This window comes from Zonotrichia albicollis, chromosome 5 (genome assembly GCF_047830755.1).
Source record: "Zonotrichia albicollis isolate bZonAlb1 chromosome 5, bZonAlb1.hap1, whole genome shotgun sequence".
Lineage (NCBI taxonomy): Eukaryota > Metazoa > Chordata > Aves > Passeriformes > Passerellidae > Zonotrichia > Zonotrichia albicollis.
In genome coordinates this window covers 14,125,666-14,135,991 of record NC_133823.1, presented here as the reverse complement: position 1 = coordinate 14,135,991, position 10,326 = coordinate 14,125,666, and positions in this window count along the sequence as shown.

Here is a 10,326-nt window from a genome sequence, read left to right as displayed (position 1 = left end):
CAGTAACATGTTGAGGTAGCCTTTGTTAATGGGGATACTGTCCTTAGCTACAGCTGTTTGCTGAAACAAGGCACTGGAAGTCTCTGAGTTATATATTCCACAAGGAATTCCCTTCTCACCTGGGTTTCAAGCCCTGACAGAGAAGGTTTCCTCTCCTCCTCTCCCATTCCTTGTGTTCTTCTAAAGGAGGAAGAGGCCAACTCTTGGAAGGGAGAAAACTGCTTCTGCTGTGCAAGGCTTGCCTCCCAGCTTTCATCAGGTGAGGTCTTCCCCACCCTCCCCTCTACATCCCTCCCCTGTTGTTGGGGCTTATGTCTGGTGCTTGAGAGGGGAGTGCAAATCCCAAACCTCTGGCAAGCCAGAGCTGCTCCTTCAGCCATTGTTTAACTCAGTGTTTGGTGTTAGAGCCTTGCCATGCTCTGTGCCCTCTGCTCCATCATTTGGTGCAACCAAACCATGCTGGGCTTTAATTTTGAGCATCCCAAGCTGTGTCAGGCTGTTGAACCACTGGTGTGGAAAGAGCCATTCACACCTGTCCATAGCAAATGGGAGAGAAAAGGACTCATTCTTCCATGGTCCAGCAGCTCCCAAAGGAAACATCACAGACGCTCAGAAATGAGGAGTCACAAGAACTCATTAACTCTACAAGCTGAGTGTTGAGGCAGGACTGAAAATCCCAGCTCAGTGCTGACAGATGCTCAGTGCTCAATGGGGGCAGAGGCAGCAACGACGTCTCCTGTACAAATGGCTCAAACATTACTTATTTCTTTGTGGTGCACTTTCTTCTCATGGTGCAGAGACAAAATCTCTGCCTCTTACAGAGCCAGAGGCAGCTTGTTCAAACGAATCTACAGATGTCTGGCTAAGCCCACAAGAGCAACACCTGTCCTTGCCATCCAGCTATTTCCCTGCCCTCCCAATTGGAAAATCTCCATGGCATCACCATGAAAACAGCAGTCAGATGAATGCAAAAGTGTGTAAGAGCCTATTTGGAGCTCTCATGTCTAAAAGAACAAGTAGGAACCTTTACATCCACGTGGGTATTTTGCATTTGTGTTGCATTTTGTCAGCCTTCCCAGACAGATGTTCTTGACAGAGCTGAAACTGTTACTTGCTCTAGCACCAAAACAGGCAAATAGGCAGTAGGCAAAGCATCATTCATTTTCCAGGATTTCTGTTACTCTAGGGAATATTCCCTGTCATTCTGGGAGACTTTCTTTACTACATAAATTTAAAAAAAAAAAAAAAAACCAAAATTAAAAACACATAGAAAACAACATAAAAATGTTGAGGTCAATAAAAAGTCAAAATCGCAGATAAGAAAATAAAAAGATGCCTTAGTCTTCAGCTAAAGTTCTCTTATAAAACTATAGTAAAAATACAAAAGATATATCAAACCCTTTTTCTTATAACTCATAAAATGCATTAGAGCAATGTAACAGTTTAAGTACAGCTATAAGTAAAAGCACTAGTGCTGAAGCAAACAGATGTTAAAGTAATTATGATCTATAAGGAGCTTAAACAAAAAAAAGAAATAAAAAACATTGCCCCAAAAATAAAAGAAAATCTCTGTTTCTCAGAGATAGATGAAAAGAACTTTTATGCTAAAACAGCTTATCCTTAAAATAGTACCCCATAAGTTAGCATAAACCATATAGGAACTATAAGAAGACTATAAAGTATAAAAAAACCTTTCACGCTGCAAACAAATTTTCCTTTCCCAAGCAGCTAATTTGCTGACATTAAAACCACAAGAAAACTATTTCTTGTAGAAAAATCTCCATAGCATAACAAGAGACACCTCTTTCCCTAAAAAAACTATTCTAAAAATAGCAAACTAACTAAAAGTCTCAAATTTTGTCTCTTTACATTTTCAATTTAAAAAAATGTTCTAAAAGTTTTATTCTAATTCTTATTATTCTATGTTTTAATTCTATTAATAAGGTTTTCTTTATGCCCTTTAAAGCTTTAAGCCTGCTTTGCTCTCCTCCTAATTCTCATCTCACAGCAAAAAAATAAATAAATAGTTCTAATATGTGCACTGGCATTTAGCCAGCATTAAACCCACTATGTTAATTAGTGTTTTAGCCAAAAATCTCAAATTAGCAAACCAAAACCACTGCACTTACTACATGTGTGTAGCATGCTCCTTTGTGGGCTTTCTGCAGTATTTTTGCTGGAAAAGAAGAAGAATCCTTTTGTAGTGCACCAATGTCTGCTTTTTCTCTCAGCTCCTCTGTCTTGTCTTGATAGCAGAGTTTTCCTGCTTAAAGGGAAGGCATGTGCTAAGCTGACACTTCAAACTCCAAGAACTGATAAATTCAGTGAGGGTTTGGTGCCAGCAAGGGCATTATTTGATATGCACTGACACTTCATCATCATTACACTGTGCGGCATAAAGCTACTGTGGAACAGGAATTTTTCTTTCTCCTTCAGCAGAAAGTTTTAGCTACAGTGTGACCCAAAAGGAGATCTCACTGTAAGCCAAGTAAATGCAGCGTCCTCCTTTCATGGAGATTACTTTTCAGAAAGAAAAATGCAAAAGATAGTGTGAATAAAGCAGCTGGTTTTTATCAGCTGTTAGCTATTTATGTAGCCAAAGAAGTCTTAGTGCCAGTGATTCTGTGGGGCCAGATTGTCTGCTTTGTCCTAGTGCTTTTCTCCCCTGTCTTGTGAAGTCCAGAGGCTGGAAGGGGAAATGGTTCTTAGGTGGGCTTCCAGCTGCAGGGGAAAGCAGCATCTGGAGCCAGTGTATTCCAGGAAACAATAAACCAAGCAAAATATCTGTTGGTGGTACAACCGGATCTTCTGCAGGCCCCCGAGTCTGGCCTAGTGGTCAAAAGATTAAATAACTTTCCTGGCATTAACAAATCCTTAGTGTCTGAGAAGTCACTAGGCATTTACATATGGAATGCCTCACTGCTTTTTAAATGAGTTTTTATTGGGAGAAAGGTATATGTAGGAAGTCAGAAATTATTAGGGCTGGGAGAAAATTATTTCAGAAGGAGTTAGACTTTCCCTTGTCCTTTTCTCCTTCAGATGGTTCAGAGAAGTTGAATTCTGCTTTTCCATTAAAAAAGTTAGAAAAGCAATATGGAGTATTCTATACAGTATTCTATTCTGTTATTCTATGGAGTAATAGAAAAGAGAGTCTGGTGAGAAATGAATTGGCACCCCTTTCCTGAGGCATGTCACATAATTGTAGCCAGCAGTATTGGATAGAAGGAAGCGCAAGCAATAAAAGTTTAAGTCACAGTAGTTTGTTTGACTTGCATATGTTGAATTTCTTATGCTGCCTAAAAAGCTCCACTCAGAAATCCCACAGTTTTTTAAGAGTCAGAGATGTGCTGCATCTGCTACCAAGCTTTAGAGAAGGTAACATCCAATGCCAACAAGAGTAACCTAGTAGAATGACAGAATGACAGCAGAAGTTTACAAAAACATCAATCAATTAGTAAAAAAAGTTTAGAAAACTAGCATGTGAAAAGTGTGATAAAACAAGTATTGGCTGCATCCAATGTGTTTCTTCCTACTGCTGTTGCTAAGGCAACAATCTATTCTGATGCTAATAATGAAGAACATTACTGTTTCTCCTTAATTTCTGTTTGAGCAAACATACAACTCTAATGGTACTTCTTTCTGTTTGGCAGTTCAGAATCAGGCCTAGAGGAAGCAGCAGGTGATGCTCTTTGATCCCTGTGTGACTCAATTTGATAACCAGCAGAATTGGAATTCAGAGGCTGTTTGCCCCCCATAAAAAAGTGCTTACAGCATTACTCTCAAGCAACCTCACAGAGAACAGGTCTCATGTGAAGGTCCAATCTGAATTTGGAAGGTTGAGCATTAAGGAGACCTCATCTGTGAATTTCTGTTTCAACAGGTTTACTTAAAATCGCAATACATGTTGAGCTCTTTTCCACAAAAGATTAATGAAAATATATTCTGGAGCAATATTCACAGAGTATGTCATTAGATTAAGTTTCAAGAAAAAGGTAAGTGTATGATGAGAACAGTGCACCACAGTGTAAGCTTTTTAACAGATAGAATTTTGCTTTCCTCATACAAAATCAAAATCAGATTTATCCCAGATAGCTGCTTTCATAATACAGATTTTCAGGATACAGTACAAGTATTTTTGATGTGCTATCAGGTTGCTATACTTAAGAAACAGTCATTCGCCAGCTTTAGAAGTGAAGTGGGAATTTATTTAAGTCCATATATCTTTTTATACAAATTATATTTCATATAATAGTAGCATACTTGATTGGATTATTTAAATGCTGCTTTTCTTCTCAAAGAAGAAAACTCCCTCCTTTTTATTAGCTGCCATGGGAAGCCATAGTTACACAATGTCTTGTGAAGAGTGCCAGTTGGTATATCAGTAGTTAGCTGGTTTTCAGTGAAAGGAAGTGAAGAAGGCACTCCAGTTATCCATCATGACTGAGAGAGCCTTTTCAGTTAAGTATTACATGGTTGTCCTGTTTAAATCCCTTATCTGCAGTCTGCTACTTTGGAATTGAGTTTTAAAAATTGCAGAGGTCCGTTCGAGTGGGAGGAGGGCAGGGTGGGTGTTTGTCCCTCCCACTCAAGGAGAGGACACTGACATTGCAGGGGCAGCCTGGCTGTTCTTTCAGTGCCCCTCTCTCTTCCTGTAAGCCATTTCAGTCCACGAACTTTCCTGGTTTCAGCTTCTGCCTGTCAAGATGTGGATGGGAAACTTTATTCTGATGCAGGGTGCCCTCTTGTGATACAAGTGAAACAAATCCAGAGATCCACATGGGATCGGATGAGGAAAAATGAATGAAGGTTCCCAAGAAAAGATGTGTTTAGATTGTGGCCATACCCAGAAGCCAGCAACTGCTTTATCTCCACACTCTTCAACTTCTGCCAATGTGGTGTGAAGCCAATGAGAATGAAGCATCATAATGAATTTTACTGGGACATATTTCCTGCACAGCCTCACTTCCCTCAGCTTTTAGCTACCTTGTAATTGAAATGAATCTAAAAGCAAGCAGCAATTCAGGTAGGGCACTGCATACAGTTTTGAACAACCTGGAAAGCTGGTTTCTTTGGAATAAAGGAAATGAGACTCAGCACCAATGTTATCTTGCCTAATGCCCAACTGAAAAGTGTTCAGGTATTTTAAGACTGAGATGAAGAAAAATGCAGAACGAAAAAAAGAAGATAATCAAAAGCATTTTTAGAGTTTTCTCCCTGTCATTTTACATCCTACTGAGTCAAGATTGCACTCATTGGATGTTTCACTTCGGATTAGCCATGTGTGGTATATGATTCAACATAAATTTTCTCTTGTAATTCCTTTCTTCCCTCTTAACTGCAGATGGGGACATGCAAACCCCAAAAAGAACTCTAGGTTTTTGTAAAGAAAAAAAGCAACAAGCCTGCCATCATGCACAACATTTAATTTTTGGAAACAAATACTCAAGTACTTGGGAATGAACCCAATGAGCATATTAGAATGGTTATGAATAAATTTATTCTCCCTCTCTCCCCTTTCTCCCAGGCTTGTCATCGATTCAATTGCAAAAACACTGGTTCTAAGTGCTGTCTCTTACATGTTGATTTCAATCCCATTCTTGCTGCTTCTCTCAGTCCATTCATTTATCAGTTTGATATCACATTGCTTCCGCAACCTCCTGTAAGCAGACGAGTCATCAAGTTTACAATTTGGAATTTACTTGGTTATAGAACAAATTATATAATGTAGGTAAGCTCATGGCAACAGGCTGGCTCCTGCTTTTCCAGCAGCAAAATGGCCCTAAAACAGTTGTCTGAAGTTGAGGAAATTGCTTGTCTTGGAAACACATTAAGTTTTGAAGAAACACTGAACAGAGATAGAGACAGACCAGAGCCAGAGGTGGGGAGTATGCTCGTTCTTGAGACCAGTATTTTGTGTCAAGCTACATTTGCCTTGGGCTCTTTGGGCAACAGAACTTTGTATACTGAGAGATTCACCTCATGTCCCTCCTACAAGCCAGCATGTTGCGCATGTAGGTTAAGGCACTGGAAAGAACAGGCACCTCCAGCACTTCATCTCCTCTTAAGGTGAAGTGATCTCACTCTTTTGATGTGCTTCCTGGAAAAGGTAAAATTAGGGTTGATCCCACCTTTAGCAGATGGTGTATGGAGTATGGAGTATGGAGTATGGAGTATGGAGTATGGAGTATGGAGTATGGAGTATGGAGTATGGAGTAGTCCCTGACCCTACATATTTCTTTCAATACATAGAATAAATATACATGTCCTAGTACACAGTATCTCAGTGGGAGAGCTTGAACACCCTTCCAGATGTGTCATGCACTGAAGGATCTACGACTTAAGTAAGCAGTTTTCCAGCATGAACTAAAACAAAGTGATGTATAGCTCTTTTCCTTTCTTGCACTAGAGCCAAAGGATACACAAAATGTATCCCAGAAAAAGAGGGACTGGAGACTGCAGGCACATGGAGGTGGTCCAGAAAGGACCACACACATTGTCTGGAAATATTCCTGCTTCCAACTGCTCCTGGCTGTCTCAGGGAGGAGTGGGGTGCAGTTATCTGGCTGCAGAACTGACTGAAGCCATTCTTTGCCCTGTGGAGCATCTGTGTAGCAGATACTGCCTGGGGAGGTGTCACTTGCACTGCTGGAAGTGACTTCTCTCCTCCTCTGAACACACTTGCATGGCAGAAGTGATTTGCAATCTGTTGGGCACAGTCTGCCTTTTCTTCTAAGCACCCAGGGTCAGCAGGCCCCTGAGGCTTGACAAGGGGAGAAAATTAGTGACAAGGTAAAAGGGGAACAAAACTGAAGATAAATCCTTGCTGCATAAGCAAAATTTGTTTTTTCCTATCACTGGGCCAAAGTGTAAGAAGAAAAGATCCTGCATCCCTCCCTTGTTTGGCTTCCCTGGTTCAGCTGCCATCACCAGCTCGACCACCAGATGTCTGCACCCAACAGAAAACCAAAATGTACACTGAGAGGAGCAGCTGGGATAAGAAATGGAAAGAGACAAAAAGTGGCAGGGAGGGAAAGTGCAAAGGGAGCTGTAAGGGTTTATTTTCAGGCCTAGACACCCCTGAGGCAGGGTGATCCAGGCCCTCCTGGTGAGCTTTCATTCCACAGTGCAGGATTACATTCCCACACCAGTGATGTTGAGCTGAGCTGGATCTCTTTGGAGAGTGCTCAGGAAAAGGGAGTGCTCAGAAACAGTGCTGTGGCTGTTTAACCTGGATGCTCAAACTTACCACTTGATGGGCAGTCCCACAGCAGAACTTTTTCAATGTAAGGATAAGACCTGGGTCATCACCAGGAAAGGTTTGCAAGCAAAAAGTAATCACAGTAGCAGGATGCTTTGAAATGTGATATGTGGTAATTGAACTAGAAAAAAATAAGTGTCTTTTCAAAGTGTGCTAGGTCACAACTGAATTCTAATACCATCTATTCTTTCATGTAATCTAAAGACTGGTTTCTGTTTGAGAATTAAGAAGCAGCACCATTTCCCTCGTACAGTCTGGTCACTGTCATATTTTCTGGAAAAATCCCTTTGCCAGGATTTCTCTCCTGGGAAGCTGAGAAGCCTCAGAGAAAAAGGAAAACAGTAATTATCTCATTAGCTTCTCCTGTGTTTTGCTGCTTTGGAATGTGGTTGGAGATTGTTTATCCAACATGTGAATTGCTTTCACTTAAAGACCAAGCATGGTCCAGCCCCAGTACGGTCGGGGCTCTGGAGAGAGTCACGGGTTTTTCATTATTATCTTGTTAAGCCTTCCGTCTGTATCCTTTCTCTATTCTTTAGTATAGTTTTAGTATAGCATCTATAATATAATATAATATAATATAATATAATATAATATAATATAATATAATAATAAATTAGCCTTCTGAGAAGATGGAGTCAGATTCGTCATTTCCTGCCTTTGATGGGGGACCTCAAAAATACCACAGTCCCTCTTTTGTATGTCATAATCTCTGTTACCATATCTGCATAAAGAAGCTGCTCAAGACATCCTAGCAACATTCAACCTGTCAATCAATTGTAAAGAGAGGCAGCAAAATATGGTGAACTTTGCCCAGTGATCGTTTTAGCAGGATGAGAAACTATTTTTCCCACAAGGCTGAAGAGAAGGATTTTTTTTTTTTTTATGGCAAATGGGGACAGAAAAAAAAGAAGGATCTCACTTGTTATCTGCTGCCTTCTGAAAAGCCACTGTTGGGATCCAGCCTCAAGACAAGACTGCAGCACCACCTCTTCCCAAGGGTGTTGTCCCAAAAATGCTTCTCTCACCCAGTGTACAAGAAGCCAATTCACAGACTTGAGGTATTTATTTACAGTTCTGTGCAGACAGGGGTGCTGGGTGGCAAATTCACAAAGCCAACATGACAACTACCAAACCTTTTGCTCTTTATACATTTTAGCAAACAAAACATGCTTTCTTTTTTATTTTTTTTTTTTTTTTTGACAGCAGTGAATCTTAGATTATTAATGTCCTGTAGGTTTCAAACAATGTTTTTCTGATTGTTTGATTTTGAATTATGTTACTAGATGAGCCAAAACCACAAGAACAGCCCCACACCCACAATAAAAAAAGCTTTTATTTGAGGTGGAAGGGAAGAAGGGATCAACTCCAAACAAAACATTCTTTCTGGAAGTACGGTGGGCAAGTGAGACTGTGTTGTGTTTCAGGTTGAAGTCCCTCTTCTAGATTACTGATTCAACAGGCTAGTCACAAAATTAAGAGCAAAATTGTTAAAATAAAGAAATACTTCCCAAGGCATGAAAGAAGTGGAAGCACTGTTATTTTCTAACCCCTGCTTGATTTCTGCCTTAAAAAAAAAAAAAAAAAAAAAAAAAAAACACCAACAAAGCAACATTTAACACCATCAATTTTATTCTGCTACAAAACATGAAAGTAATCTAAATCCCCCGTGTTTTCAAGCTCCTGCTCCTCAATACTTCCTGGCAATAAATGTCTCATTTATTTTTCTCTAAGACAACAGTATAAATGGAGAGGATTAACAACAGGCCATCCCTGTTGTGCTTCACAGGTTTACTGCTGCCCCTGAAGTTTGCAGATAGGACAGTGGTTATTATGGGATATAGGCCTTGTGTGATATGATCGCACAGCTTTTTCTTTCACAATAACACCAAAGTAAGTTACAAGCTTTCCAAATTTTCAAGCTAACTTGTATCAAATGAAGTTCTAATTTATCTTGACCAAAGCACCCCTAATTTTTCCCAAACATACTGCCCCCCTGAAAAAAGTTCTGAAGGGATAAACAGGCTCTGTAAGATATCTAAGGAGTTTTTAGAAGAGGTGTGACATCTGGACCTGCCCACACAGGTAATGAGGCCCTCCAGACAGCTCCCTGCAGCTGACCTCAGTCCTTTCAGGTCTGGAATGCTGATCTCCACAGGCTCCTGGGAGGTGAACTCCTGGTGTTCCCATTACCTTTTTCACCTTACAGCAGAGAGCAACACCCCACAGAGCCCTGGTGTACCACAAATAGGGGGCAAGCTCTGGATTCCTGGCTGCATTTCTTGTGAACTTTGCAACAGTAGAAGAGGCTGCTGACAAACTGCCTCAGGAAACCGGAGCCAGTGCTGCATCCCAGAGCAGCTCACTTGCAGAGGAGTTGCTGGGACAAGTTTTCTCATCACATGTTTCACTGAGCACTACAATATTTCTGGTTTGAGGCTCTTGAGCAGTGAAATGTATGTGACCAGCATTTTTTAATATTTTTTTCTTTTGGGGGCTAGTCCTGTTAGAATTTATGTGAGCTGCTTCATCCCAGACACGGACAGAGATTGTGGAGCACTGAGATCTGTTGGAACCAAAGGAAGATTTATTAGTGGGCACTTCCAAAAGGAGAGTGCAATGTGACGGTGTTCACAGGGGTCTTAGGATGGGGGAAAAGATGAGAATGTTGACTCCATGTTTCCAGAAGGCTTGATTTATTATTTTATTATATGTATTATATTAAAACTATACCAAAAGAATAGAAGAAAGGATTTCATCAGAAGGCTAGCTAAGAATAGAAAAAGAATGATAACAAAGGTTTGTGACTGACTGAGACAGTCCAGACAGCTGGACTGTGATTGGCCATTAATTAGAAACAACCACATGAGACAATTACAGATCCGCCTGTTGCATTCCACAGCCGCAGATAACCATTGTTTACACTTTGTTCCTGAGGCCTCTCAGCTTCTCAGGAGAAAAAATCCTAAGGAAAGGCTTTTTCAGAAAATATCATGGTTACAGTGTAATTGTAGAGAAGAAATTGGAGAGCCAGGGTCCTAGAGGCCACAGGTTGACGTTAGACCAAG